The sequence below is a fragment of the Muntiacus reevesi genome, chromosome X, assembly GCF_963930625.1.
Source record: "Muntiacus reevesi chromosome X, mMunRee1.1, whole genome shotgun sequence".
Classification (NCBI taxonomy): Eukaryota; Metazoa; Chordata; class Mammalia; order Artiodactyla; family Cervidae; genus Muntiacus; species Muntiacus reevesi.
The window spans coordinates 130,208,764-130,234,069 of record NC_089271.1 but is presented as its reverse complement, the minus strand read 5'-3'; the positions used below and the strand labels follow the sequence as shown (position 1 = coordinate 130,234,069).

General features: G+C 46.8%; 1 non-coding gene across 1 annotated transcript; it reads right to left on the bottom strand.

The window, feature by feature from the left end:
• Window positions 1-22,322: 22,322 nt before the first annotated feature.
• Window positions 22,323-22,738, bottom strand: LOC136154992 (small Cajal body-specific RNA 2). Its single transcript, XR_010660685.1, has one exon. It is a non-coding gene; the product is annotated as a small Cajal body-specific RNA 2 (non-coding RNA).
• Between the last annotated feature and the right edge of the window lie 2,568 nt (window positions 22,739-25,306).

Sequence of the window (25,306 nt, the reverse complement as noted above, 5' to 3'; positions counted from 1 at the left end):
CCCTTTTGCCCCTACTCCCGCCCCCGAGACTCCACCGCCAGCCCCAGATCCTCCGGCCCCTTACCCTATCTTGTATCCTCCCCTTTCCCCCCGTCACTCCCTCCCCTTCTCTGGTTAGCGCCCACACTCGCTCCAAAGGCTCCCCCAGCAACCCTCCAGGAGCCTCCCCTCCCCCTTCCCCAGTCCCGCTACTCCCTCTGCGACAAGTAGCCGGAGCTGAGGGTCTAGCCCAGGTCCACGTCCCCTTCTCTCTCCAAGACTTAGCACAGATTGAGGCCAAACTGGGATCCTTTTCCTCCAACCCCACTCAGTACATTAAGCAGTTTACTAGTCTGACCCGAGCCTACGCCCTAACATGGCAGGACATATATGTCATCCTGGGGTCTACCACCACCCCCGAAGAGAGGCAGGCCATTTGGACGGCAGCCAAGGCTCAGACCGATCAGCGGCACTGTGCCAGCCCCTCCCCTGAGCATCCCCCGGGAGCTCAGGCAGTTCCTGGCATCGACCCTGATTGGAACTACCAGGAAGGGGTTGGTGGCCAGCTGCGGGTACGCTATATGATAGAGTGTATCCTCGATGGGATGGAAACGTCCTCTCATAAGGTTGTAAACCTCCTCAAACTAGATGAGGTGACTCAGGGGCCTGACGAAAACCCAGCCATGTTTCTTAATCAACTGACTGAGGCTCTTGTTCAATACACTAGACTGTCCCCTGAGTCCCCCATTGGGGCAGCTACCTTGGCCAATCGTTTTATCTCCCAATCCGCACCTGACATCCGAAAAAAGCTGGCCAAGGCCGAGGACGGCCCTCAGACCCCTATTCGAGACCTGGTAAAAATGGCCTTTAAGGTTTACAATGCCCATGAAGAAACTGCTGAGGCCAGTCGAAAGGCAAGGCTCAAGCAAAAGGCCGAATTTCAGGCGAGCCTCCTAAACCAGCAAACCCAGGCCTTGGTAGCGGCCCTGCGGCCGGCGGCGGGCTCGGGGCCCTGAAACCCCCCTCCGGGGGCCTGCTTCAAGTGCGGCCAAGAAGGACACTGGGCCAAGATGTGCCCCAATCCGCGGCCTCCTTCCAAGCCGTGTCTGTTGTGCAAACAGCGAGGACACTGGGCTAGTGACTGTCCCCAGGCCTCTCGGGCCCCAACCTCTAGGGGCCAGAGACCAGAGCACCCCAGGGAGACCTCCTGCCCTCCTCCGGCCTTAGAGCTGCTGAGCTTCGATGATGACTGACGCCGCCCAGACTCGGGAACCCCGATAATCCAAGCCGAGCCCAGGGTAACACTCCAGGTAGCGGGTAAGTCTATCAACTTTCTAGTTGATACGGGGGCTACCTATTCGGTCCTTCCCTCTTTCAGGGGCACTTTACGTCCTTCCCAGGTTTCGGTTATGGGCATGGACGGCCAACCCTCGTGTCTGCTCCAAACCCAACCACTATCCTGTCAGTTAGATTCCTGCCTATTTACCCACTCCTTTTTGGTCATCCCCTCCTGCCCTACTCCTCTCTTGGGAAGAGATATTCTCGCTAAGCTAAAGGCCACTCTTCACCTAACTCCAGAATCGGCTCCCACGTCAGGGGCCTTCCTAATGCTACTTGTTGACCCTCCAACCTCTTCTGTTAATCCTGAAGTGTGGGACACCCGAGTCCCGGTGGTGGCTCAGCACCACCCTCCAGTCCTCATCCGGCTAAGGGACCCCACCTGTTTCCCAGCCCGGCCCCAGTTTCCTCTGTCTACCCGTAACCTCAGGGGGCTAAAGCCCATCGTCGACCGCCTCATGGGACAGGGTCTCCTGATCCCCACGACTTCCCCCTGTAACATGTCCATCCTCCCTGTTCGAAAGGCTTCAGGAGACTACCAGCTAGTGCAGGATCTCTGCCTGATCAACGCGGCGGTGGTCACTGCCCATCCACTTGTCCCTAACCCCTACACCCTCCTTTCTTCCATACCTCCCAAAACCTCTCATTTCACCGTTATTGACCTCAAAGATGCCTTTTTTACCATCCCACTCCACCCTGACTGCCAATTCCTCTTTGCTTTCACCTGGACTGACCCCGACACTCAGTTGACTACACAACTCACATGGACCGTACTCCCTCAGGGGTTCAGAGACTGTCCCCATTACTTCGGGCAGGCTCTGTCCCGGGACCTGGCCAGATGCTCGCTCCGTCCTAGCACCCTCCTCCAATATGTAGATGACTTGCTCCTCTGCAGCCCCTCAGAAGAGACCTCCCGACAACATTCTACAACTCTTCTTAATTTCCTCGGTTCCCAGGGCTACAGAGCCTCACAATCCAAAGCTCAACTGACTCAGACTTCTGTTGTCTATCTAGGCCTCCAAATCACCCCTACCACTAAGGCCCTGACAGCAGATTGGAGTAGCCTCCTCAGGTCCCTCTGCCCTCCGGCCAACGGAGACCAGATATTGTCCTTCTTAGGACTGACGGGATTCTTCCGACACTGGGTCCCAAATTACACCACCCTGGCCAAACCCCTATATGCTGCCGCTAAAGAGACTCCCACGGGACCGCTGTCTTTCCCCACCAAAGTGGCTCAGGCCTTCCACGCTTTATGCTCAACCCTATTGGCTGCATCCCCTCTCTTTCTTCCAAATCCCACCTATCCCCACCATTTATACACTGATGAAAAGGGAGGGATAGCCTTTGGAGCCTTGGTGCAGCCGATTGGCCCCGAACTGCTGCCTATTGCTTACATATCCAAACAACTTGACCCCACAGCCAGGGGATGGTTCCCCTGCCTGCGGGCACTAGCAGCAGCGACAACATTGTACGCTGATGCTAAAAAGCTGATTCATGGTCAGCCCCTGACCATCTTCTCACCTCATCGCCTTGGTGATCTTCTAACCTCTAGATTTCTCTCTGACCTCAGTGAATCCAGGCTCCAGCAGTTTCACCTGGTATTTTTGGACAATCCGCAAGTTTCCGTGGGTCGTTCTCCACAATTAAACCCACTTTCCTCGTTGCCCTCCCTCCCCCTTTCCTCAAAACTCCCAGCCCACTCATGCCCAGAGGTCCTTGAGTCCCTTATGCAACCACCTCACAACCTGTTTTCCGAACCTCTACCAGATCCAGAGCTAACTTTGTTTGTCGATGGGAGCTCAAAGCGAGATCCCAACGGGAACCGAAGGGCGGCTTATGCTGTGGTAACCACCCGAGAAGTCCTGGAGGCTCAGCCCTTGCCACCCGGGACGACCTCTCAGAAGGCTGAACTAACAGCCCTAACTAGAGCCTTACACCTAGCAAAAGGAAAAAGGGCCAATATTTACACAGACTCCAAATATGCCTTCTTGATTGCCCATTCTCACGCGGCAATCTGGAAAGAGTGGGGCTTCCTGACCACTAAAGGATCTCCCATCTGTAATGCCCCCCCACATTACTCGACTGTTAGATGCCTTATCCCTGCCCAAAGAGGTCGCTATCATACACTGCAAGGGACACCGGAATACTCAAGACACTGTCGCTCTGGGTAATAATATGGCAGACCAAGTGGCTCGACAAATCACCTTACAACAAGCCCCGAGCCCTTGCTGACTTTGAGATCCACCCTCAACCCAGATTATTCCAGCAAAGAAGCCAGAGCCTTGCTGGCACAGGAAGGGGCTCAGAGACACCCGTCGAGGTGGATATTACTCCATAATAAACCAGTGCTTCCTGAGCGCCAGGCTAAGGCCATAATATCCCAAACCCCAATACCCTCCACATCGGACCAAGGGCTTTCTTTTCCTTTCTCAGCCCTGTCTTTTCTCCCCTACATCTCAGACAGACCATATATGCTGTCCACCGCTCCTGCCTTACATGTGCTTCCACCTCTCCTCAAGGAGGACTCTGACCCCCACAAGAGACTCATCAGTTAAGGGGACATATGCCCGGGCAGGATTGGAAGATAGACTTCACCCACATGCCCAGATATCGAACCTACCGCTATCTGCTGGTCTTAGTAGACACCTTTTCAGGATGGGTCGAGGCCTTCCCCACCACCCGAGAGACGGCAGCGGCGGTGGCAGAGGTCTTGACGACCCATCTCATTCCCAGATTTGGGTTGCCAAACTCTCTCCAGTCTGACAATGGGCCTGCATTCATCTCACAGATCTCCCAGCAGGTGGCTACGGCCCTGGGCATCGACTGGCATCTCCACATCCCCGATCGGCCCCAATCGTCAGGCAAGGTAGAGCGGGTGAACAGCATCATCAAGACGCACCTGACCAAGCTTGCCTCAGAACTGCGGCTGTCTTGGGTCGACCTCCTCCCTCTGGCGCTCACTCGCATTCGCACCACACCACACTCCAAAACAGGTTTGACCCCTTTTGAACTGCTCTACAGCAGGCCCTACCTCCTGACTCACCTCCCAGAGGGAGAGGCTCCCCCACTCGCTGGGGTACCTCCCCCTCTTCTCCCTCTTACGATCCTTGCTGAGAGAACACGCAGACCAGGTCCTGCCACAACCGACAGACGACGAAGGGCCAACTCAGCCTCTGGCCCCGGGAGACCAGGTACTGCTAAAAGCCTTAAATCCCCGCCCGCTACAACCTCGCTGGACGGGGCCCCATACTGTAATCCTCACCACCCCCACGGCAGCCAAACTTCTGGGACACGAGCCCTGGTATCACCTAACCCGGCTCAAACGAGCTCCCCTGGGTCTCCCAAAGACAGGGGTGGCCCCAGTCCAGGTCCCTCCTCCCAATTACTCCTACCGCTCCACCCTCACGGGGTCGACCAAACTAACCATCACCCGAACCCCTCTGTCGTCGATCCCAAAATAATTGAGGGACCACATCTCGATATCCGATGCTGACCTGGCATCACCCGCTGTGGCTGCTAACAGTCACAGCTCTGGCCATACTTTTTGCCATTGGATTAGCGGCCGAGGACCCCCGCGATTGGTCCTCCACTCTTCGACTGTCCCTGGCCCTCACATACCTAGCCATCTGCTTCCTACTCGTGGGGTGCTATTCCCTTGGGACACCCTGACCTGGTTACCAGCTCCATCCCTACGAGACCCACGAGGCTAGTTGTCTGCCATACCCCCTTCACCCCAACCTCAGAACAAGGCGGGGCTCTCTACTTTGGGTTACTCTGGGGGTAGTGGGGGTCCTGGAAAAAGGGGGTCACACCAACCAAAACCCCCACCAGCCTTTTCAAGTCACCTGGATCTTAAAAAATGGAGAGACCTACGAAGAACTAAACCAGACCACAGCCACCCAACCAAAAGATAAGTGGTGGCCGGACCTATACTTTAACCTTACAAAGTTAATCGAAAAATCAGGATACTCCAAGTGTAGGGTCAGGTCCCTCGGGTTTTATGCCTGCCCAGACACCATTGGGAAAACATAAAGACCTGTGGGGGAATGGTGAGCCGCTACTGTAAATCCTGGGGCTGTGTCACTTCCAACGATGGGTACTGGAAGTGGTTGGTTACCAAGCCAGACCTGATCAATATGTCCTTCACGGGTCCTCCCCCGAAATCAGGTTGGCAGGGGCAACCCTCCAACCAAGGGCAGTGTAGCGACCAGGTCCGATTATCATTTACACAGCAGGGACGGACTGAAAATAGATGGATTTCCGGGCTGTCCTGGGGGGTAGTGATATATGATACCTATGGCACGGGAAGCAATAGCGCAATGTTGTATGTCCAGCAAGTCCTGCAACCCGCCCAGACCCATGCTGTGGGGCCCAACCGGGTTATTTCACCTCCCCGCCCCTCACCACAAAGGACAAATGCCACAAATGTTGTGACCTCGCCTGCCCCTACCCCCTCTCTTCAGTTAACCATGAATTTACACGTATTCCCCATCCCAATCCCCCCTCCCACTTGCCTCCCCACACCATCCCTCTGGGTCTTCCCAGTGCACCAGGCCAGATCACTTGTCTCATCCATCCAACCTGGGCTGGTGATCTGTTTCACCGTAGATAATATACATGTTTTGATGCAGTTCTCTCAAAACATCCCACCCTCGCCTTCTCCCACAGAGTCCAAAAGTCTGTTCTGTACATCTGTATCTCTTTTTCTGTTTTGCATATAGGGTCATCGTTACCATCTTTCTAAATTCCATATATATGCGTTAGTATACTGTATTGGTCTTTATCTTTCTGGCTTACTTCACTGTGTATAATGGGCTCCAGTTTCATCCATCTCATTAGAACTGATTCAAATGAATTCTTTTTATTTTTATTTATTTATTTACTTTTTTCCCCGGGCCACTCCGTCTACACCCACAGCTCCGGCCACTCCGTCTACATCCACAACTCCGGGCCACTCCGTCTACACCCACAACTCCAGGCCACCACTCCGCCTGCACTCACAGCTCCGGGCCACCCCGCCTGCGCCCGCAGCTCCAGGGCCTCGCAGCATCCCCCACCCCCTGCTCTGGGCCGCAGCTCGGAGCCCGCATCGGGAAGCGGGTACAGGGCTGCGTGGCAGCGCCACATTCCCAGTGTTGGGGTCTCCGAAGGCGGCCTCTGATCCGACAATGCGGCCGCCCGGGAGGTCGGACAGCAAACTCGGGAGCCCGTGAGAACTCGGCCCGGGGCGCCTGCCGTCGGTGGGCGTCGCAGGCCCCGCGCGCTCAGCCCTGCCTCGATCCTGGGCCTTTGGGTCCCGCGGCCGCCCCTCTGCCCGGCCTGAGTCGTGCTGAGGAACAGAAGGAGGGCGGCGGCAGCCCGGTGGCCCCAATGCTCTGGACCTCAAGGCGCCGGCCGCCCCCGGCACCCTCCGCTCGGCCGGGCGGGGCGGGCCGCGGAGGCCGCGAGCGCGCGCCCTCAGAAGAAAGAAAGCGGAAGCGGGGCACCGGCGCCCGGCCCGCAACCTACCCGCCGCTTGCTCTCCGGCCAAATGAATTCTTTTTAACGGCTGAGTAATATTCCATGGTGTATATGTACCACAGCTTCCTTATCCATTCGTCTGCTGATGGGCATCTAGGTTGCTTCCATGTCCTGGCTATTATAAACAGTGCTGCGATGAACATTGGGGTGCACGTGTCTCTTTCAGATTTGGTTTCCTCAGTGTGTATGCCCAGAAGTGGGATTGCTGGGTTTTCCCCCCTCAAACAGTTTTTCCCCTCAAACAGTTCATGTTGTTTCCATGCTAAGTCGCTTCAGTTGTGTCCAACTCTGTGTGACCCTATGGACTGTAGCCCTCCATCCTTCTCTGTCCATGGGATTCTCCAGGCAAGAACACCGGAGTGGGTTGCTGTGCCCTTTTCCTGGGGATCTTCTTGACCCAGGGATTGAACCATGTCTCCTTCACTGGCAGGTGGATTCTTTACCACTGAGCCACCTGGGAAGCCTCCAGACAGTTCATAATGTGAATGAGAAATGTCGCTTACCATTTCAGTAAACAAAGGATGTTGCAGTCATCAAGTTGACAGTCACTGCAGCCCTCCCACAATGGTGCACCTGAGGGGATTCAGGATTGAGAAAAGCTGGACACCAGCCCAGATAGCTGAGGTGCCTTTCAAAGGAATGATTTCCATAAGCTCAGACTCTTGCATCTTCCCATACACAGAAAAGTGCTAAATATTTGGTTTTCTTGAATTAACAGTAATCTTTTGATATTCTAACTACCTGGTTTTTTATGTAGCTTGGCTCCTCCTTTACCTGTTTGGTGCCATCCCTCAGAGCTATCTGAGAGATTTTCTGGCCTAAAGTCCTCAGTTTTGTCCACCAAATAAAACATAATTCTCAACTTTTAGGTTGTGCATTTTTTTACTTGACAGTACCTTCTTTCTGGGCTTCCTTGATGGCTCAGACTGTATAAGAGTCCGCCTGTGATGTGGGAGACCTGGGTTCGATCTCTGGGTTGGGAAGATCCCCTGAACAAGAGAACAGCTACCCGCTCCAGCATTCTGGCCTGGAGAATTCCATGGACAGAGGAGCCTTGTGGGCTACAGTTCATGGGGTTGCAAAAGGTTGAACACGACTGAGTGACTCTCACTTTTATTTGATCACTAAATCCTTACTATTTTGAAAGTTCACTGGCATGTATTCTTCATTGTGGAAAATTTTAGAAAGCAACACTACATCTAGAAACTATTACTATTATAATAGGCTGAATCTACTGCACTCCTTATAAGATGATGCTTATATACAACTTTTTAGCCAAAATGAACATCTGCAAAGACAACCTACCTCAGTTCTCTGTAGTTGTTGGTAGCCAGTTTCTAAAGATTTTTTTTTATTAATCCAGGTTATTTCTTATGTCAGAATAATTGATTTCTGATCTATGTCTTTGGGATATTTGAAATGTACCTTGAGAGAAATTCTTTTGGGGGCACTAATTAAATTGGGGGATTAATTTTAGAAGACCTTTCTCTTGGCAAACCTAGACTAAGGGTAAATTATTAGCTACAGCAATGTTTTGCTTATTTCTTTCTTTTTTTGTTTATTTTATTTTTTATTTCTTTTCTTTTTAAAGATATATTTATTTATTTGGCTGTACCAGGTCTTAGTTTTGGCATGTGGAATCTTTAGTGGTGGCAAGCAAACTCTTAGTTGGGGCTTGTGGGATCTAGTTCCCCGACCAGGATTGAATCTGGGGTCTCCTGCACCAGGAGCTCAGAATCTTAGCCATTGGACCACTAGGGAAGACCCTGTTTTGTTGATTTCTTATGCCTCATGCCACCTCTCTGCCTTAATTCATCTAGCACCTGAAAGAAGTTGAGACATGTTTTAAAAAAGAATGGAGACTTCACTGGTTTTTCATTGGTTAAGACTCCACACTTCCACTATAGGGGGCATGGATTCGTTCCCTGGTAATGGAACTAAGATCCTGTGTACTCCACTGCTCCCCAAAATAATAGTAAAAGTGTATAATGAAGATACCAGCACTTACAGGATAGATATTCCCTTTTTTTGTTTGTTTTTCCCAGGCAGCCTGAGCATTAAAAAAAAAAAAAGTTCTTTGTTTGTGTGTATCAGACTTGCTGTGAGGGTTGACTGGAGGATATGTGCTGAGTATTCTCTGGCTTTCAGTCGCAGGTTGGAAAGGCTGAATGTGGTCCTTTCCACTGTAGCCAGAGTGGAGAAGGGCTTAGGAGTGGGTCTGACAGTGTTCTGAAGCTTTTTTGTACAGGCCCTGTAGTTTGAGGGTCCTTAAAGTACTAAGAAACCTAATGTTTAAAAAAGGACAGTGGTGGGACTTCCCTGGCAGTCTGGTTACTAAGACACCACGCTCCCAGTGCAGGGAGCTGGGGTTCGATCCCTGTTCGGGGAACCAAGATCCAGCATGCTGCAACTAAGACCCGGTGCAGTCAAATAAATATAAATATTAAAAAAATTTAAAAAAGGATAGTGGTCAATACTAGGAAATAAGAATTTTTTATTTCAAAATCATCTGGTGAGAATGATAGTGGGCATACATGGGAACATTCTCAAATTTCTCCCACTCCCAACAAGTCCTGGTGTCTCTGGGTAGCAGTAACATCCTCTCTGTGGAAGCCTGACATGACAACCACTTTGTGACATTTGACACTCACAAGTGAGAGAAGTGGTAAGACAGAATAAAAATTAGTGCTTGTTTAGTCACTCAGTTATGTCCTGTAGAGCTCATGTCCTTACAGCTCAGTCATGAACTGTAGCCCGCCAGGCTCCTCTGTCCATGGGATTCTCCAGGCAAGAATACTGGAGTGGGCTGACATTTCCTTCTCCAGGGGATCTTCCCGACCCAGGGATCGAACCCACTTCTTTTGCATCTCCTGCATTGGCAGGTGGATTCTTTACCATTGAGCCACCTGGGAAGCCCCTGCAATTAGTGGACACTGTGGCAAAGAGTGTACGCTTTCCTGAGAAAACAGTCTCCTTCGTGTGTGAGCACAGAAGTGCTGTGAAACTGGTCTTTGATTAACTTCCATGAAAGGAAATCTGATGTAACTATGGCACCTTATCTGTAGTCATTGCAATTTTTAATCACTTTTAATATCAAACTTCATTTAAGGAGCCTCACATTACTAAAGATTACTCAACAAGGGTTCAGTTGAGAGGAAATAAATGCTTTTTGAAAAGTAGGCCTGGTCTACGGCCATACCACCCTGAACGCGCCCGATCTCGTCTGATCTCGGAAGCTAAGCAGGGTCGGGCCTGGTTAGTACTTGGATGGGAAAAGTAGGCCTGGTTTTCACTCTCCTAAATTTACTTTTTTTCTTACCCTGGTCATTTCACACAAGGGAAACAATATGAATAAAGCAAAGGCATGACTGTTTCTTTGCAAAGAGTGATTATTCTGGAGCACTGCTTGGGAAAACATCTGCTTATTTTTGCTTAGAGCACCATTAAACCAAGAGGTTCCCTTTTAGTGGTTAAGAGCAGAAATTGGATGCTGAAGGTGATAAAATAAATTTGAAGTTGTGATAGTACATCATGAGAAACACTGGGCTGGAGGAAGCACAAGCTGGAATCAAGATTGCCGGGGGAAATATCAGTAATCTCAGATATGCAGATGACACCACCCTTATGGCAGAAAGTGAAGAAGAACTAAAGAGCCTCTGGATGAAAGTGAAAGAGGAGAGTGAAAATGTCGGCTTAAAGCTCAACATTCAGAAAACTAAGATCATGGCATCCGCTCCCATCACTTCATGGCAAGTAGATGAGGAAACAGTGGAAACAGTGGCTGATTTTATTTTTTGGGGCTCCAAAATCACTGCAGATGGTGATTGCAGCCATGAAATTAAGACACTTATTCCTTGGAAGGAAAGTTATGACCAACCTAGACAGCATATTAAAAAGCAGAGACATTACTTTGTTAACAAAGGTCTGTCTAGTCAAGGCTATGGTTTTTCCAGTAGTCATGTATGGATGTGAGAGTTGGACTATAAAGAAAGCTGAGTGCTGAAGAATTGATGCTTTTGAACTGTGGTGTTGGAGAAGACTCTTGAGAGTCCCTTGGACTGCGAGATCCAACCAGTCCATTCTAAAGATCAGTCCTGGGTGATGATCAAGGGTGATGACATTCAAGGACTCATGTTGAAGCTGAAACTCCAATACTTTGGCCACCTGATGTGAAGAGCTGACTCATTTGAAAAGACCCTGATGCTGGGAAAGATTGAGGGCGGGAGAAGGGGATGACAGAGGATGAGATGGTTGGATGGCATCATTGACTCAATGGACATGGGTTTGGGTGGACTCCGGGAGTTGGTGATGGACAGCGAGGCCTGGAGTGCTACGGTTCATGGGGTTGCAGAGTTGGACATGACTGAGTGACTGAACTGAATGGAGCTGGGAAAGTGAAAAATATGCTGGTGTGAAGAATATAGAATATGCTGGTGTGAAGAGTGAAGAATATACCCAGGCTGGTGGGTAGAGGGGAAAAAAGGGAGAAGTGCCTTTTTCTGGCCTGATGAAGTCTCTTATGTTTCTTTTGAAGCAGCAGAACCTGTGTGCCAGAAGGACTCCTATTCCCCCATCTTCTCCCTAGAGAGAACAGTGAACAGAATTTAGAGCACGTGGGATGAATACTTGGCTATCACCTTCCCACAAATCCTTGCAAGCAGCCTCCTAAGGGAAGATGGCCTTATGATTCCAGTGTTCAGCTTGAACTTGTCAGCATAAATGGAGCTCAGCCCTGTCTGGAAACACCCTGTTCTCACACTAGGGACTCACCCCACCCCGTTGTGCATATGTATGTGGTCCCAAAGGGGCAGGGTGGGGATAAGAGTGGGGATGATGAGAGAGATGGAGGAGAATATATGGGTCAGTGTAAACTCACCATGCATGCTTGGGAAACTTCTGCAACACACACAGGACCTACTAGTAGTGATTCCAGGATGTCACCTCATGGAAGGAGGTCACCTTGTTATTCTGTTGAAATGGCATTTCCTTAACAATTTTCCCACATAACCCACTGGCCCCATTTGATACACAGAGTCAAATATATTGAGAACTTGTCTCTTTATTGCTAATACAAGTACAGAGGAGGTATGGGTGGCATGGGCAGCATGGGCAGCCCAGGTGTCAGTGGCACCAGAAGAACCCATCTCCAGTATGGCTCCAGAACCCGGACAAGATCTTAGGGCACATCCATCAAGAAGAAGTAAAGGCGCCTCATGGCAGTAGGTGCTGGAGCTTGAGCCATGGCTGCTCTCTCATTCCTCCGATTCTTGGCCCTTCTATTCTTAAACCAAATCTACAATCAGAGGGGAGAAAAGATTGGTTTAGGGTATTGAACAGTTAATGTCATAATACAAAAAACACAGCTTGCAACTTTATATGACATTGAGATTTCCAAGGGCATTAGGAGATGCTATTTCCTTCTTGCTAAGGTACCTCAGGAAAATTAAACCACCACACCACCACCTCCCTCTTTTCAGCTCATTCTTAATGAGCTCTGCTGTGGGCCCAGTTCTGGCATAAGCTTATTATTATTTTTATCTCTCTCCACGAAATTTTCATATTCTAATTTTTTCCCAAGTATTGGATGCAGGTTTAGTTTATGAATCATTGTACTGGGTCCTTGCTATTGATAAAATGCCCAGTAACAGGATAAAGAATGGTCTCTATTCTGACAGCTGATCATCAGCCATCTGGCTACCTCCTGCCCTGTCCTCACTAGGGAGAGGGTCATCTTTTGGGGGGTAGATTTAGGCATGGTAAGTAGTGGATCTATTTAAGATCATACTGAGGGGAACAGTTCCTTATTTGAAAAGCCTATCTCTGGTATGAAGTAAATAATTAATAGGAAGGAACTTGTTGGATTTTTAAACAGAAGGATGTCTAAGAGGTCATTAGTCCTCTGAAAAGTCTTGAGAGTTAGAAAGGTGGTCTGGCAAAGGAGCCCAGGGTGGGTTGTGACTTGTGTCACCAGGAAATGAGAGTTGCTGAAGCTCTGGACACTGCCTTGATATTTTAGCCTGTAGCGTTAAGTTAAGATCAACTCAACCCAAGTTAACAAAGACTCTTGAAAACCTTAGGCCACCCGAGAGTGTAGGGGAAAGAGGCATACCATGATCACCATTGTCAATTCTGCATGTTCCAACCTACCCCACCCCACAAACCTTCCTGGACTCGGGACCAAGGCAGCTCATTCTGCTCTGGCTAGAGTTCCAGGATCCTGGACTGGAGCCGCAGGTGTCCAGCATGGCAGGTTATCCTAGGCGCTGCAACTCAACCGGGAGGTCCCAATCCCATCCCTCATTCTTTTTTTTTTTTTTTTTTTTTTTTTTTTTTAATATTATTTTATTAGTTGGAGGCCAATCACTTTACAACATTTCAGTGGGTTTTGTCATACATTGACATGAATCAGCCATACAGTTACATGTATTCCCCATCCCGATCCCCCCTCCCACCTCCCTCCCCACCCGACTCCTCAGGGTCCTCCCAGTGCACCAGGCCCGAGCACCTGACTCATGTATCCCACCTGGGCTGGTGGTCCGTTTCACCATAGATAATATACATGCTGTTCTTTCAAAACATCCCACCCTCACGTTCTCCCCCAGAGTTCAAAAGTCTGTTCTGTATTTCTGTGTCTCTTTTTCTGTTTTGCATATAGGGTTATCGCCACCATCTATCTAAATTCCGTATATATGTGTTAGTATACTGTAATGTTCTTTATCTTTCTGACTTACTTCACTCTGTATAATGGGCTCCAGTTTCATCCATCTCATTAGAACTGATTCAAATGAATTCTTTTTAACGGCTGAGTAATATTCCATGGTGTATATGTACCACAGCTTCCTTATCCATTCATCTGCTGATGGGCATCTAGGTTGCTTCCATGTCCTGGCTATTATAAACAGTGCTGCGATGAACATTGGGGTGCACGTGTCTCTTTCAGATCTGGTTTCCTCAGTGTGTATGCCTAGAAGTGGTATTGCTGGGTCATATGGCAGTTCTATTTCCAGTTTTTTAAGAAATCTCCACACTGTTTTCCATAGTGGCAGGAAGGTGAAACAGGCATTTTTGGAAGATAGTGGACAACAATGAGAGCAAGGGATCATTAAATGGCTCCTCCCTAAATATCTGCCCATTATATATTAATATAGATTTTATCAACATGGAGCACTCTCTAAGCAAGCTATATTATTAAGGTGAAGAACAGTGTGTGTATAGGATACTATTATTTATATTTTTTAAAGAATATACACATCATTGCCTTTATATACATTGAATACTTCTGTTGAGATTTATATGAAACCACTTTGCTGTACACCTGAAACTAACACAACAATGTAAATCAACTCTACTCCAATAAAAACTAAAAAATAAGATTTATATGAAGCAAAGAATGGTTGCTTTGGGGAGGAGAACTACTGTTGGAGGGCCGGTTGAAAATTAAGTCTGTCTACTATTTTTGCAAACAAACCAACAAAACTGTCAGACTTCACTGTCTCTCAATGTCCTAGTTAATGGAGGTTGACACTGTATTTCAATCCTTTTGAAAGTTCCCAAACTGTAAAGTTTAAGTGACCCAAAGGGCCCTCTTTCCCTTCCTGACACCTCATTTTCATTCTTACCTCAGGATTTGCAGTCTCTCTGCTGCATGGATAGTCTAAACCAGGTTGGTGTAACAGGGCTCATTTTGAGCAGGGAGGGGCTCTAAATGTACCACCAGTGGTCAAATCTCTGTAAACAGAATCAAAGCCCAAAGCTGGTTGTGTCCTAGGCTCAAATTAGGTCTGTATTTCCAATACTGGTTTCACAAAATAGCTCTATTTGCAAGTGAAAGGTAGAAAATCGTGTATTACTGAAAATTCATGCTGTATGGTTTGGAAATAGATGAGAATATTAAGTTTTCCCCTGATTTGTTTCCTGTGGCTCATATTCTCTTCAGAATACCACCAAGAGAGGACCATGTAAATCTGGTGAGGAAGAAAGCAAATCACTAAACTTTAAGTTTTTCATTTCTTCTACAAATGCCTGGGCAACTTGAGAAAGTCTTCCTAACCTCCTTCTAACCTTTCCGACCTGAACCAGGCCTGTGGGCCCACATTGAGGCGTTAGGATGCCGATACTCAAGAGGCTGACTGTTGGGCTGCTTTTCAGACACCCCACCACCAGCTCTGCAGCGCTGGTCCCTGGCTCGCGCATGCGCTCTGTGGCAAAGCTAATCAACTCTCATCCTGATTTTCTTTTCTTTTTGGGCAAATAAATCTTTGATAAAAATTATGGTGTTTTTTGGTCACCTTTTGATCTCAAGACCTACAAATTAGTTATCACTGCCTGAGGGAATGAAAAGTGTTTGAAATTAATATAGCTAGGAATCTACCCTGACATGAGGGTCACCCACCCCTCACCAAACAAATTCCATAAAACTTGCCTCTTCAAAATAGTCCCACCAAGGAGAAGGCGAGTGTAGGATGATATGAGAGAATAGCATTGAAACATGTGTATTACCATATGCAAAATAGATGACCAGTGCAAGTTTGATGCATGAAGCAGGGCAGTCAAAGTGCGTGCTCTGGGACAATACAGAGGGCTGGGGGGGGAGGTTCAGGATGGTGGGACACACGTACACCCATGGCTGATTCATGTCGATGTGTGGCAAAAACCACCACAATATTGTAAAGTAATTAGCCTCCAATTAAAATAAAATAATTAAAAAAATAGTCCTACCAAAATGGGAAAACATCCTTAGATGTTAGAAATTCCTCAAGAGAATACTCACTTACACATTTAGTAGATTCATAATGTTGAATTTGTGTAGTATCTGTATTTCTTCTCTAACCTTTTCATACTTCTTGGGTCAATTAATATTAATTCAATATTATTCTTTTTGCTGTTTTATTCTTTAGACAAATTTCCAAAGTTTGCAAACTTTCCCCCCATTCTCATCTTAATGTGACTATTCTAGCAATGCTTTCAGATTGACACATCCAAGTATTCTAGAAAATTAAAATTTAGGGCCGCCACTCTCTATACTTTCATCCCAAACACTTAAAAACAAAAGAAGGAGGGCCAGTCAATTAGACTTTTAAACTATCTTCCCCTATCAGTCTCAGCATTTATTAGTCACTCACATAGTGTGTTCTGTGGATAATTACTCCCTCACCCTGATATTTATCAATTCACTCATTTAGCAAAGAGTTTATGCCTACTTTTAAATAATTTAGTACAATTGAACCCTCTTACAACCTGCTCCTCTGTATATTAATTTGAATACTTCCAAAGTCAGTCTGAGCCCCAACATGACTCCACACAGAAGTGCTCCCTAGAGGATACCACTGTGAGGAGTTGAACCTTACTAAATATACACATATACATGTATATAGATATACATATCTATGTTTGTAAATATATATATATATTTAAATTTTATATATAGATTAGGGAAAGCATTTCGTTGTTTCTCTTCCTTTAGGAAATCATGTTCCCTCTGGTATCAGGAAATATGTATAATCTGGAGTTTGCTACCCACAAAGACTACTAAAATCAAAACTTATCTGCCGACATAAAAAAGACAACATGAGAGTATCGAGAGTATTCAGGACAAGGTGTTCAAATCCCCAAGTCAATTTTAGAAAGTTTTTTTCAGGCTTACTGACCTGCACTCTGGTCTCAGTCACACCCAAGCGTCTCGCAATCTCCTGTCTGAGGAGAGAAAAACACAAGTGTTTAGTATTTGAGTTATAGACAAAATGAAATATATAGATATGTTTTATGCTTGTTTTAAAATTTGTATTCTCCCCTCAAGACCTCTCTGAAAGAATAGCAGTTATCAGGGACTGGGAGAAGGGGGGAATAGGCTGTTCCTATGTAATGGGTTCAGAGTTCCAGTTTTGCAAGAGGAAAAGCATTCTGGAGGTGGTTTCATGGTGATAGTTGCACAATAAGAATGTACTTATTTTAATATCATGGAAGTGTATGCTTAAAAATGGTAAAGGGGTTTCCTTCGTGGCTCAGTGGTAAAAACTCCGCCTGCCAATGCAGGAGAAATGGATTTGATCCCTGATCAGGGAAGATCCCACATGCCACGGAGCAACAAAGCCGGGACACCACAACTACCGAGTCGGTGCTCTAAAGCCTGGGAGCTGAAGGAACTGAAGCTCAGGTGCTGCAAGCTACTGAAGCCAGGGGGCACCCTAGCCCACGCTCCGCAGTAAAAGAAGCCAGGGGGCGCCCTAGCCTACGCTCCGCAGTAAAAGCCAGGGGACGCCCTAGCCCACGCTCCGCACCACGGTAGTGAAAAAAGCCCGCCCAACGAAAAGCCTGCGCAATGAAAAGCCCGCGCAACGAAAAGCCTGCGCAATGAAAAGCCCGCGAACTGCAACTAGAGAGTAGTGCATTCCCCCACCCCCCTGCTTCCACCTTTAGAGAAAAGTCCTATGCAACTAAGACCAAGTTCAAAGATATATAAATGAAAATTTTTTTAATGGTAAGATAGCAAATTTTATGTGTATTTTACTACAGTAAAAATTCAGAAAAAAATAAATATATTAGTTTTATAAAGCATAAAATGGTTAAAAGATTTGAATAAGCACATTAAAGGATGTTCAACATCACTAATCAACAGGGAAATGCAGATCAACATCACAGTGAGATACCACTTCACATTCAATAAGACGGCTAATAATAAAAAAACAGAAAAAAAAAGAAAAGCATTGACAAGAATGTGCAGAAATTAGAATCCTTGTACACTCCGAGTGGGAATGTAAAATGGTGCGGCCACTATGGAAAAGAGAACAGTAGCTCAAAAGAAAAAAAAAACAAAAACCTAAAATCGGAATTACCATATGATTCAGCAATTCCATTTCTGGGTATAAACCTCAAAGAACTGAAAACAGTGAGTCAGTTATTTGCACACCCATGCTCATAGCAGCGTTATTCACAATAGCCAAAAGGTAAAAGCAACCCAAGTGCTCATTAATAAAGGAACAGATAAATAGCAGTATTCATGTATAATGGAATACTACTCAGCCCTAAAAAAGAAGGAAATTCTGACATGTGCTCCAACATGGATGAATACTGAGGACATTATACTAGGTGAAATAAACCAATTACAACAAGACAAACACTGTACAACTCCACTTATATGAAGCACCCAGAGTAGTGAAATTCATATAAAGAGAAAGTAGAAAGAAACGTGGTCCTCAGGGGCTCGACGGGGTGGGGGAGGCGGATGGTGGCTTGCCTTCCACATCCAGTTTTAGTTTTGCAAGTTAAAAAATTCTGCAGCTTGCTTGCCCAACGATATTAATATCCTTAACACCAATGAACTGGACACTTAAAATGTTAAAACAGTAAATCTTATGCTTACATACATTTTTCCACAGTTTAAAAAACAACAACCACCATGGACCACTTTCCAAACCGGATCCACATAACTAAGGCATTCCTACCCCCACCCCCCATCCCGGGGTACAGGTTGATTTTGTGGCTTTGGAAGGGAAGGAACAGTCCCGAGAGAGGGATAGAGGAGGCTGGAAATGAGCCCAAACCCACTGGAATCCAGCTCCCCCAGAGCCCGCCACGTACCTGGTGAGAAGGTCCGGGTACTCGGTCTCCTGGAAGAGTTCCTCCAGCTCCTGCCGCTGCATGGCCGTGAACTTCCTGTGCTGCCTACGACGGCGCGGCGGGTCCTGCTGCTGCTGCGCCTGGACGACAGCCGCCGCTAAGCCTGGCTCCTCCTCTGGTTCCTCAGCTGGCTCCTCAGCTGGTTCCTCAGCTGGCTCCTCAGCTGGCTGCTGCTCCGGCTCCTGGCCACCATTGCGACCCTGGTGGTTCCAGAAGCCTCCTTGGTTCCAGTAGCCTAGGCGGAGGAGGTTCACGTAATTCAGGCCACGCACGAAGGTCAGACGACCTCCTTGCACCAAGTAGCCTTCTGGCCCTCGATCCTGCTCAAATTCAGGTCTCACATCTAAAGTGCAAGCTCTCAGGCAGTAGGGGCCACACTGGTGGTCCCCGGGTGGAGACTCCATGGCTGGTGCGCCGTGGAAGCTCGGTGCCGCGAGGAGAGCCCGAGACTGCTTGGGCGTGGTATAGTATATAACGGTTCGGGCTGGGTTCACCCCCCACTCCGCGCTCCGCCTTGAATGATCGCTATTGGCTCTCTTTTGACCGGGAGTCACTGGGGGTGGGATTTGCTTAGGCGCGAAAGCGACTGGGGCGTGGCCCCCAAAATGGGGACACCCAGGGATAGCAGTGTGCTCGTGGGGGCATGGGTATTGTGGAATTGGGGCTTTGGTTTATTTATTTATTTATTTATTTATTTTCATTTTTTTATTTTTATTTTTATTTTTTTAAAATTTTTCAGTGGGTTTTGTCATACATTGATATGAATCAGCCATAGAGTTACACGAATTCCCCATCCCGGTCTCCCATCCCACCTCCCTCTCCACCCGATTCCTCTGGATCTTCCCAGGTGGCTTTGGTTTACAGTTCAGTTCAGTACTCCCCACTTGCAGAGTGTCCACCCTGAGGAAGGGGCTATCCTGGGTAATGCAAGTTGATTTTGAAAGGAGGAGTAGGGGAAGGGTGGGAGGCATGAGACCTCACAGTAACAGCAGGGGCCCTTTTGGGAAAGTTTGCAGACGGTTACAGGGTCCAACCTTTCATATTTGGCAGCTTGCACATGCCACGGGCTAGTGATTAAGGTGAAACAATTAACTAGGGTACTGCTTGCTCTGAGCTTCTCCAGAGCACGCCATGTTCCTGCCGTTGCTGGGAGCAAGATCTTGCAGCTGGACTGCAAAGGATTCTGGGACAGATAAGCTCTGCAACGAACTCCCTACAGTTGAGAAAATTTAAGCACTCCAGGGTTTTAACAATGTAACCATATCAGAGTGCAGGTGTGCACCACAGCCCCGGGCTTAGTGTATCCAAGAACGTTTGCCTTGCGTGGGCTTAGAACAGCACAGCGCAGTACCCATCTGCCACTGTGCTCCGGCTCAGCGGCTCTCGTGCAGGTCTTCTGCACAAGTTCAGTCCGTCCTGCGCTGAGCTCCTTTTGTGAACCCAGGTGAATTTCCCCCTTCCCCCCTCCGTTTCACTAGGAATAGCATTCCAATCTCTTGCTTAGGACAAAATTACGTTTTATTTACTGTCAAATAAAAGAGATCCAGGCCAGATTGAGAACTCTGTGGTTCTCCCTTTGAGTTGTGTTTTGTAGATGCTCTGGGAGTTGTTAATATCCTGAATATTCAAAATAGCTTCTCATAATGGGCCCTATGCTTAGTATCGTATATGATTTATCCTCTTTTTACTGTCACAACCACCATTGTCTTCAGCATCCTTTTATGAAAGAAATTTAATTGTTTTTGTGGGATCACAGGGCTTAAGCACCTCATTTACTGTGCCTGATAGATAAGTGGCCCCTGCCTCATGTTTCTGGAGGATGGCTAAGAAATCATCTAAAAGAGGGTGATTGAACAATTTACTTTAAAAAAGACGTCAAAGGATGGCAATCCTACAGCCTCCCTGACTTTAACCAAGATATTACATCCTCAGACTAACTCTTGTTGGATTATGCAGGCCTCCTCATCTCTTGGTTAGATTCACTGTGATGAATTTTTGGCCTTGGAGCAGTTATTACATGAGAGACCTACACAGGTTCTCCTCATAGTTTGCATTAGACTAGCTAGGACATCTGTGACACTTCAGGGGGGGTGCATGCTAAGTCCCTTCAGTCATGTCTGACTCTTTGCCACCCTATGGACTGTAGCCCTGCCAGGGTCCTCTGTCCATGGGATTATCCAGGCAAGAATACTGGAGTGGGTTACCATGCCCTCCTCCAGGGCTGAAGGTGTCCTCCAGTGTTATCTAACCTCCAGTCACCCATGTATCCCAGGTAACTATTGCCCTACAGTCATGGTAATATTTTTATTTAAAATTTTAAAGTTAAATTTAATATAATGTTAATTTTTAAATTAAAAATTAGAAATGGAACCGCATTCTAAGCAAAGGTAGATGGGAATCATGATCTGATGGAACCAATTTATGAAAGCAACGGCTCTGGAGCCAGAATGACTGCATGCATCTAAACCCTAGCTTTGTTCATTCACAGGCAACCTGGCTAATCTGGTGAGCTGCTTATTCTTTGCCTTCATTCAAGTATCTTTAAAACGAGGATAACAATTATAACTACCAAGTGAAACGAGGTGGTGTGAGGATCAATAGAGGCGGTTTAATAAAACTTCACGAATGACCACACATTTCCTACTTCAATCACTTTTATATTTTTTTAACGAGGGCCCCACATAGGAGGTTAGGTGAGGAAGCTAAGTCAGACAGGTGCATGCCTGGCCCACAACACATGGCAAGACAGGCTTTGGCCCTGCTCTCCTGATTGCCTCCTTTACATTACTGGTGGTGTTTTTTCTCCCCATAATGTATTTCTTCCTATTTTCTTTTTTTCCCCCCATCTCATTTTTTTTTCCTCCTTCCTCTTTCTTAACTGAGGATAGAACCCAAGGATCACATTTAGCCCAGTGGGTGTCAGTCAGTTAATGGGGCAAGTGGTCAAGTCCTGTTGTGCTGATGCCCTGGATGCTGCAAAGGGCAGGGGCCTTTCTCTGCTCTGAATCACCATGAAAACCACGGTCACCAGCATTGTCTCTGGCGAGCTACTGACTCAACTGGTCTGCCTCTCTGTTTATTTTTTATTTCTTAAAACACTATTTTTTTTTAATATTTATTTATTTGGCTGCACTGGGTCTTAGTTGCCACACGCAGGATTCTCCATCTTCATTGCAGCATGAGGGATCTTTTAATTTCGGTATATAAACTCTTAGTTGCAGCATGTGGGATCTATTGATCGTTTCCCCACCAGGGATCCGAACCTGAGCCTCCTGCCTTAGAAGCACAAAGTCTTAGCAACTGGACCACCGGGGAAGTCCCTGCTTCTCCATTTAATGTGCCAAAAACTTAAAAAAAAAAAAAAAAACAAATAACTAATATCTGTAAATATATGCAGAAAGTTTAAAAAAGAATAGAACAGCACTTCAGAGTACATACTGTCTTCCCCAAAATAAAGGGTATATAAGTTGTCCACCCTTAGAAAGTATCTCCATGTCTACCTCTCTAGGGTTTTTCTTTGGGATTTGGCTTATTGGGGGCAGGGGTAGGGGAGACTGTGTAATTATGAGTCTGTATTATGCAGAAAGAGGCCCACATAGACTAAGTTTCCTGATATCCTGAATCGTGAGTGGAGGCTTATAGCCAGTATGCCCTCACTGTGAATCTCTCTACACTGCCCCTCTTCACCTTTTTTCTCCCTAGGGCCTAATCCTGTGCTCAAAGCCCTTTGCTTGTCTTAACAGCACTCTATTTTGCCAACAGAACGGGTCTCTCTTGCCTAGTCAAAGGTAATCAGTCTCAGACTAGCAGATTCTGCCCAGTGTTTATTTTCCCCTGAAGATTCTTCTTCTTCTTCTTCTTTTTTTTTTTCAGATCAGAATCGCCTCGATAATCAATGGCGCGGGACAAGACTGGCCTCGTCTATCTGATCAATTCATCACTTCTGAGTGCCGGGCCCCATAGGACCGGCTCCAGAACCTCCGGGGCCACAGCGTTGCACAGCGCCCCGAGGAAGGGCTTCGCAGGAAGGAAGCTTTTCATTTCGGGTCGGCCCGGCGGGGCTGGAGTCACAACCTGATCAAATAAGAGCAACGTGTAGGCGGGGGGAGGGGGCGCAGGGACAGGCACACGCACTCACACATTAGCTCATCCACTCACACATTCACGCATCCACTCACACACTCGGCTTACACGCGCCGCCCCCCACCCCCCACACACACCACACACAACACCACACAGCAATTCACAGTAACCTCGCTTCCAGCCCGCTCTCCCTCCGGTGAAGATTCTTCTAACTTATTTAAAGGCTTCTATCACTGTACTTAATCAAAGATGAGGCTTTCAGAACATCAGAAGGTCTAGGCTAAGAAGCAACCAGTTCTGAGTATTGGACAAGTCCCTTATTTTTCTGGACATTGAGCCAAATCAGATGTTTACACAAGATTAGTTCTTAGGAATTGTCCAGGTGGACTTGAAATTCCACAATTCTATCCATCTAGGGTCACAGCAAACTATTTCCTTTTCTATAATCCTATTAACACTGTCCCACATACACCACTAAAATACCTTTTGTCCAAAGTGATAAATCTTTGAAAATGGGCACAAAATTTTCATTTCACATATATTTCTTTAACCCTTGGGCAGTGCTTACTATGCACAAGGCATTGTTCTAAATGATTTCCAAATATTAGCTCATATTTCCTCATTACAGTATTAATTGGGAAGGACCCCATGTAAGCATTCTTGGGGATACTAAGCACCAGGCAGGGGTTTACAGTTGTACTCTGACATGGATTCATCACCAAAACTCTGGGCACTTGGACTTTCTCAAGGGGTGCATTTGGTTTCTGGCAGAGTACATCTGAGCACCCAGAGTGCTGGACAAATCCCACCCCAAGATCCTGCTCTCAAAGCTCCAGGTAGCATGAGGGCTTTGATTTCAGCATCACTGAAAATACTCAAAGCAAGCAGGCTCCAACAAATTATTTCTATTTAGTTACTATCTCTTTTAGGATTACTAGGGCTTCCCTGGTGGCTCAGGCAGTAAAGAATCTGCCTATAATGCAGGAGACCTGGGTTTGATCCCTGGGATGGGAAGATCCCCTGGAGAAGGGAATGACAACCCACTCCAGTATTCTTGCCTGGAAAATCCAATGGACAGAGGATCCTGGTGGGCTACAGTCCATGTGGTCACAAAGAGTCAGACACGACTGAGCGACTAACACTTTCACCTTTCTTTAGGATTACTGGCTGCAAGGTATGGAGAGCTGGGTTGAAAGTCACCTCCAAACTTCTCCAAGACCAGAATGAAATCTCCCCCTCTTTCCTCTGTGTGCCCAAATCAGCTTGTAAAATCAAGTGGAGCCCCTTCTTCTGGGCAGAGACCCCACCAAGTCTGAGCTCCAATATTCATTCAGAGCCCCATTCAGTGCACTTGCACACACTGCCCCACACACCCTTCTACTTTCTAAACTCAGGACTTCATGGATCAGAAACCTTTTGATGGCTTTGTAAAATTTTGTGCATATCTGCTCAGTTATGTCTGACTCTTTGTGACCCCTATGTAGCCTGCAAGTTTCCTCCGTCCATAGGATTCTCCAGGCAAGAATACTGGAGCCATTTTCCTCCTCCAGGGGATCTTCCCAACCCGCAGATGGAACCCGCGTCTCCTGCATTGGCAGCAGGACTCTTTACCACTGAGCCACCTGGGAAGCCTGATATATATATGTGTGTGTGTATATATATATATACATATATATATACACACACACATAGTGCATTGATAAGAAATGTTATAAAGAGAATGCTGTTAATAAATCTTGTCAGTCTCAAAAATTTTAAATTATATTTTATAAATATATATAAATAATGTATAAAACATTTATAAAATGAAATTATATCAATATACCATATTTTATATCTATATTTTAATTTATATAGATATTGAAACCATTTATATTTAAATAGTTTGATAATTATATAACTATGGTAAAGAATCCACCTGCAATGCAGGAGACCTGGGTTTGATCCCTGGGTGGGGAAGATCTCCTGGGGAAGGGAATGTAACCCACTCCAGTATTCTTGCCTGGGAAATCCTATGGACAGAGAAGCCTGGCAGAATACAGTCCATGGGGTCCCAAAGAGTCAGACACAACTGAGAGACTACATAACAACAACAACACTAAGTTGTTGATAAGTTATAAAATAATGTTTGGGTGTAATAGAGAGTGACTAAGTGCTGCTCCTAGCATGTGTCCCATACTGTGGGGCTTCCCTGGTGGCTCAGACAGTAAAGAATCTGCCTGCAATGCCAGAGGCCTCGGTTTGATCCCTGGGTGGGGAAGATCCCCCTGGAGAAGGGAATGGCAACCCACTCTAGTATTCTAGGCTGGAAAATTCCATGGACGGAGGAGCCTGGAGGGCTACAGTCCATGGGGTCACAAAGAGTCAGACATGACTGAGCGACTTTCACTTAAATTTTTATATATGAATTATATTTATATTATATAAAATAAAATTCTTTTAAAAAAACGTTTACATCATTTAATGTCGGCTAATTGCTCTAACAGACCTCAAAATTTATAAGATGCAAATAAGATAGAAGTTTACTTTTTGCTTATGTAACAATACTAGTCTGTGAACAGGGGAGCATGGTGTAAAATAATATAAAATTCTTTAGAAATATATAAGCCTGAGGCTGAACCTGAGGTCGACACTCTTGTCAACTGAGACCAAACACCTCAAGAGAACTCCCAATTGGCTTCTGCTTACACCTCTGGAGTGACCAGGCATTGCCTGAGGACTCAGCACGGAGTCTCCATCCACAGCCCTGAGCACAGGGGACTCCCAGCCA